The sequence below is a fragment of the Martes martes genome (assembly GCF_963455335.1).
Source record: "Martes martes genome assembly, chromosome: 8".
NCBI lineage: Eukaryota > Metazoa > Chordata > Mammalia > Carnivora > Mustelidae > Martes > Martes martes.
The window spans coordinates 87,910,416-87,916,943 of record NC_137895.1 but is presented as its reverse complement, the minus strand read 5'-3'; positions in this window follow the sequence as shown (position 1 = coordinate 87,916,943).

Genomic DNA, 6,528 nt, shown 5'->3' with positions numbered 1-6,528 from the left:
TGAAGTATTTAAAATTTTTTTTTAAAGATTTTATTTATTGATGGGGGGAGGAACAGAGGGAGAGGGACAAGCTGAGCATGGAGCCTGATGCGGGGCTCGATCCCAAGACCCTGAGATCATGATCTGAGCTGAAATCAGGAGTCCAACGCTTAACCAACTGAGCCACCCAGGCTCCTCTAAAATAAACTATTTTTATTTTATAATGGCGCAGACCCTTATAGAATCAAACAATGTTGAAGGGTTCCTAGACAAAGCCCAGCATTCCACTGAATGGCACTCAGTAAACTTTGGTCATTGCCAAGTCTTTCAGGGCTTTCCTGAGAGTTCTTTTATACTTCAGCATCTAGTGCCTATCTGTTGTTCAGTAAGTGCAGACTGGTAACTGAGGAGGATTATTGAACAATGGAGTATAGAGCTTGTGGTTGATTGGAAAGCGTGACCAAAACATTAGCTCCTTTGTCAAGAGGCAGAGTCTGGGGGCGCCTGGGTGGCTCAGTCAGGTAAGTGTCTGTCTTTGGCTCAGGTCATGATCCTGGGGTCTTGGGACTGAGTCTGGAGTTAGGGTCCCTGCTCAGCGGGGAGTCTGCTTTTCCCTCTCCCTCTGTCCCTGCACTTATGTTCCTTCTCACTCTTTTTCTCTCTCTCTCTCAAAATAAATAAATAAAATCTGAAAAAAAAAAAAAGAGGTAGAGTCTACTTTCCTACTCCTTGAATCTGGAATTACCTTGCGACTTACTTCCAACAAGTATGTCAGAAATCACAGTGTATGGGGCACCCGGCTGGTGCAGTTGGTTAATTATCCAACTTTTGGTGTTGGCTCAGGTCATGACCTCAGGGTCATGAACTTGAGCCCTATATCTGGCTCCACACTCAGCAGGGAGTTTGCTTGACACTCTCCCTCTTCCTCTGCCCCTTTCCCTGCTTGTTCTTTCTTTATCTCTCTCTCAAGTAAATAAATAAAATCTTAAAAGAAAAAGGAAAAGAAATGACAGAAATTCTGGAGTCCAGAATTCCAGAGACCTCACAGCTGCCACTTTCACTCTCTTGGAACGTGCTGTTATTATGTAAGAAACCCAGGGTATTTTGGCTGGGGAGCCATATGGAGGAGAATCAAGGCTGACCGTCCCAGCTAACTGCCTCCACTAAGAGTGAGGCCATCCTGGACCATCCTGGTCCAGGTGACTGCAGACACTATGGGCACCTCCAGGTGAGACCAGCAGAAGAACTGTGCAGCTGAGCCGAGTGAAAATGACAAAGCTGTGAGCTAGGGGCGCCTGGGTGGCTCAGTGGGTTAAGCCTCTGCTTTCGGCTCAGGTCGTGATCTCAGGGTCCTGGGATAGAGCCCCGCATCGGGCTCTCTGCTCAGTGGGGAGCCTGCTTCCCCCCCCCCCTCTGCCTCTCTGCCTACTTGTGGTCTCTGTCTGTCAAATAAAAAAAAAAAAGCTGTGAGCTAATAAATGGGTATTATTTTAAGCCTCATAAGTCTGGAGGTGTTTTGTTAGGCAACAATGGCTAAGCTGGTGCGATGCTGTCTGTGTAGTCATAGAATGTCAGCCAGCAGGAGGGAACAAGGGTTTCTTCTTTGAGGGTATGGGTTGCTCACCGTAGCTGAATTTCCTGGCTCAGCTGCCCAGTCCCCAGCTGGTCTGGACCCCTGTGCTGCTCCTGGAAGGAAGTGTCACTACCTGGTTGTATGGTTTGGCCCCAAACCTCTTAGGTACCCATGCAGCACCTTTGACAGGCTCATTCTCAGCACTGGGCTGAGACTTGAAGGGTCACCCCTCTTCAAAAGAAGAGAGTCAACAATCAACCCTCTTCTAGGAGCTTAATATCTGAACAAGGACAGGAATGTCCAAATTAAAGTAAAAAGTTACCATCATCATCAACATCCACCCTTCCTTTCCTTGAGACTGTAGGACACTTTTACTTCCCAAACCTCTTTCTTTTTTGCGGGAGGTGCCTGGGTGCTCAGGCACCCAGGTTGGGCACCTGCCTTCGGATCGGGTTATTGTGGTCCTGGGATCTGGCCCTGTGTTGGGCTCCCTGCTCGGTAGGGAGCCTGCTTCTCCCTCTCCCTCCCATGTAAATGAAGAAAATCTTAACCAAACTACTTAAACCACCACCAACAATGAAACCTCTTTCTACTTGCTTGTTTCAGTCCCAGCATAGCCCAGTGAATAACAGGGCAAGGTGAGGAAGTCAAGAGACCTGCCCGGCACCATGCAGCAGCTTAACTGTGGGACGAATCCAGGCCTCCTGTTGGAGTGCCCAGTGGTCCAATGCTGGGTACTTCCCCGAGCAGCTTTCATGGGCAGCCTTGTATTTGTGATGATTAATTTTATGTGAACTTGGCTGGGCTAAGAGATGCCCAGATCCGTGGTGAAACATTATTTCTGGGTGTGTCGGTGAGGGTGTTTTGGAAGAGATTAGCATTTGATTCAGTAGACTGAATAAAGATCGCCCTCACCAGAGCAGGTGGGCTTCATCCAATCTCTTGAGGGCCTGAGTAGAACAAAAGGGTGGAGGAAGGGTAAATTCGCTCTCTGTTTGAACCGAGGCACCCATCTTATCCTGCCCTTGGACACTGGGGCACCTGATTCTTGGGATTTCAGGTTCAGGCGAGGACTTCCTCTGCTGGGCACCAATTCCCAGGCTTTCGGACTTGGACTGAATCACACCTCCAGCTTTCCTGCCTTTCCAGCTTGCAGACAGCCGACTGTAGGACTTCTTGGCCTCCACAAATGAGGGAGCCAATTCCTATTATAAATCTCCTCTTATGTATATCTCTATATATCCTCTTGAATCTGTTTCCCTGGAGAACTCTGACAGATAAAGTAATTGTTGAACAAATATTATCCATTCAATAACAATACGAATTAACCAGGGAAGACATTAGTTCATAATAATTCTAATTAGCCAATGAATAAATATCATATCTAAAAAAAATTCAGTCTCTCCAATGGCATACCCAGAGTATTTGACAGTCTGAAGGACAAAATTATGAAGGATCATTATTTTCTTGATTCACTTTTCAACTTTAGAACAATTAACAGTTTAAACGTATTATTAAAAAAGATTCTCGGGGCGCCTGGGTGGCTCAGTGGGTTAAAGCCTCTGCCTTCGACTCAGGTCATGATCCCAGGGTTCTGGGATCGAGCCCCGCAATCGCCTCTCTGCTAGGCAGGGAGCCTGCTTCCCCCTCTCTCTCTGCCTGCCTCTCTGCTTACTTGTGATCTCTGTCTGCCAAATAAATAAATAAAACCTTAAAAAAAAAAAGAAAAAAAAGGAAACATCCATTGAGATCTTTAAAAAAAAGAAAGATTCTCAACTGTTACAAACTTCTCTCAAATTGCACGGGTGTAGTGGAAAATGCTGGATGTTCACCTAATTAACTTCCATGTAGAATACGGTTTGTTAAAAAAAATAATGAAAGTGTGTTCATTTGAAGCTTACACATTTATTATCAAAACTCAACAGGAATCGTAGCAATTTGTTTAGAACTTAGACCCACAAAAGATTTTCCTACGAGTATTGTATCACTGACCTTGTTTAGAATTGCCCACAAATGAAGATAGTAAAGTTAGACTTATCAGCCCGTTATACTGTTGTTTTTAAATTCCTTACAGACGATGCATCACCTTGCTGCCTAACTCAGGGTGGACAGGTCCCAAAGCTCTGCCCTCCTTACAAGGTCCTTGTTAGAGAGAACATGGGACGATATTTTCAGGGGCCTCAAGTTCAAAAGCCCTCGGGGTTCAGAGAGGAGCTCTGTGAAGCGGTATAAGTCACGGAGTGCCTGTCCTGCCCGGGAGGCGTTCGCAGCCAATTTTCCTAACAGCCTGTGACACCCACAACTAATAAACAATCCAAACTTAGATCTGGGCTGACTTCAAAGCTCTCTCCGCTAGGCCATTTGGCCTCGCCCTAAGCCTGTTTCCTCTCCTGCTTGAGGGAAAGAGATGTGCTAGAGCTCCATCTCTAGGGGGTCCTCCCAGTTTAACAGGTTAAGCATGCTGAGGAAACATTTACAATGCAAAATCACTTTAAAAATAGCCTGGGAAGCGGGGAGGCGCCTGGGTAGCTCAGAGATTCTTCGGCTCAGGTCATGATCCCAGGGTCCTGGGATTGAGCCCCACATCGGACTCTGCTCAGTGGGGAGCCTACTTCCCCCCATCTCTCTGCCTGCCTCTCTGCCTACTTGTGATCTGTCTGTCAAATAAATAAATAAAATCTTAAAAAAAAAAAAGCCAGAGGGGAGGGCGCCTGGGTGGCTCAGTCAGTTGAGTCTCTGACTTCAGCTCAGGTCATAATCTCAGGGTCCTGGGATGGAGCCCGTGTCTGGTTTTCGCTCAGTGAGGGACCTGCTTCTCCCCCTCCTTCTGCCCCTCCACCCCACCCCCTCTCTCCCTCTCTCTCTCTCTCTCTCTCTCTCAAATAAATAAATAAATAAATAAATAAAATCTTTAAAAAAACCCCAAAAACCCAGCCAGAGAGATGTTTTCTGCAGTTCAGTTTATGGTAGCAGACAACTAAAAACAATGTAAACATCTAAAGTTAGAGGGGGCATGGTTAAATAATTTATGCTGTACCCATTCCCTGAGAGAATACTATTTAATCCCCAAAACTAATATTGTTAGAATCTATGTAGATGAGTATTAGTTGACAAGGACAGAAATGCCCTTTCTATATGTTGTGTGTAAAGAGGAAATAAAATACAGCAGGCACAATGCAATCTCACGTTTGTGAAATGAAAGCAAGTGTCCGTTAAAAGGTCCTGAAGGACACACATCGGGGGGGAGTTTTAAAATTTTTTTATTTAAAATTAAAAAAAATTTTTTTAAAATTTCTGTTCCTCTGTGTTTTCTAATTTTCCATATGTTCGAATATGAATATGTTCTGCTTTTAAAAAAATTTTATTTATTTATTTGACAGAGAGAGACACACACAGCGAGAGAGGGAAGATAAGCAGGGGGAGTGGGAGAAGGAGAAGCAGGCTTCCCACCGAGCAGGGAGCCCGACATGGGGCTCGATTCCAGGACCGTGGGGTCATGACCTGAGCCAAAGGCAGACGCTTAACCACTGAGCCACCCAGGTGCTCCTATGTTCTGCTTTTGTAATGAGAGAAAACGACATTTATTTTTAAAGTGTGGTGACAGATGGACAGAGATCAAAGACTGTTAATAGGGGAAAAAAGAAAAGAAAGACTGTTAATAGGATTCAACTAATCTGGAAAAACATTTGTTGGAAGGCTCCAGACTCTCTATGCAAGATGAAAGAGGGTGAGAGGGGTTTTTGGGGAAGAACAGGTGAGGGGCAGAGCAAGAAACCGGGGATGGCTTGGGGAACAGGGAAATGGCACACCTGACATTCGTCTTGCTGGCTCCGGGACCGCTCGACCATGGCCATTTGTCACTCTACCCACACGTCTAGATGGCCCTCCAGAATAAGCCAGAAGGGTGGATGAAGCTCTGGATGGGCTTTTGTCCATTGATGTTGCTTGCCGACCCTCCAAAATGCTGTGCTTCTTTTCTTTTCTTTTTTTTTTTTTTAAAGATTTTATTCACACAAGTAGGCAGAAAGGAGGAAGCAGGCTCAGTGCGGGGCTCAATCCCAGGACCCTGGGATCATGACCTGAGCCGAAGGCAGAGGCTTTAACCCACTGAGCCACCCAGGCGCCCCTAAAGGGCTTGTGTTTCTATGAAATTGGTGAATGCCGTCAGAGAAGCCGACTACTAGCAGTTTTGGCCAAATGGTGGTGCTAAAAGACAGAAGATCAGAGCCTCGCAGTTAGGAGAGACCAGTTGGCTGCAACTAGAAGGCCGCCAGGGGGCAGAGGAAGGTTTAGAGGTGGCTTCTGCAGGGCCATCTCGAGTCACCGGTCTACAATGCCCTCAGCAGCTGTTCCATAAAATGGAGCATTATGGTAACGAAGTGCCAGAAACGAAACAGAATAACTCAAACGGGTGTGGATCTTGGAAGTAAACGCTCCAAGGAACAGCTCAAGGCACATCTTCAAGCTCATCTCTCAGCCCCCTCCTCTGAGTTTCACCCTCTCACCGGGCTTTTTCCTTCCCTCCCTCTGTCCCCACTTCCTTCCCCATATTCACTCGGCACTTTCGGGGGTACCATAGCATTTAGCCAGATCCTGGGCAGGTAAGGGAAAGATCCCTGAGGATGCGGTGAGAAGGAGCTAGATAAGGGGCAATGTGTGTGCATAGATTAGATATGTCGCGTGTGTTGGCAGAGAAGACCATGCTCTCAGGTCCTTGGGCTGGAGAAATGGGGCTGGTTAAAAGAACCAAATAAAGCCCTAGTGCGGGTGAAGGCTGGTTAACAAGGGGGGAGACTGGCAAAGATGGGCCTGGAGAGAGGCAGGGGACTGATTGTGTAGTTTGGGCATTTGTGGGACCACTGAAGGATTCTAAGTAGGTGAGGGACAGGATGAGATTGATTTTTAAAGAAGACCTCACTGGATGGTGTGGGAGAAAGGCTAAGGTAGCTAAGAGAAGACCTTCTGCATAAAGAGGT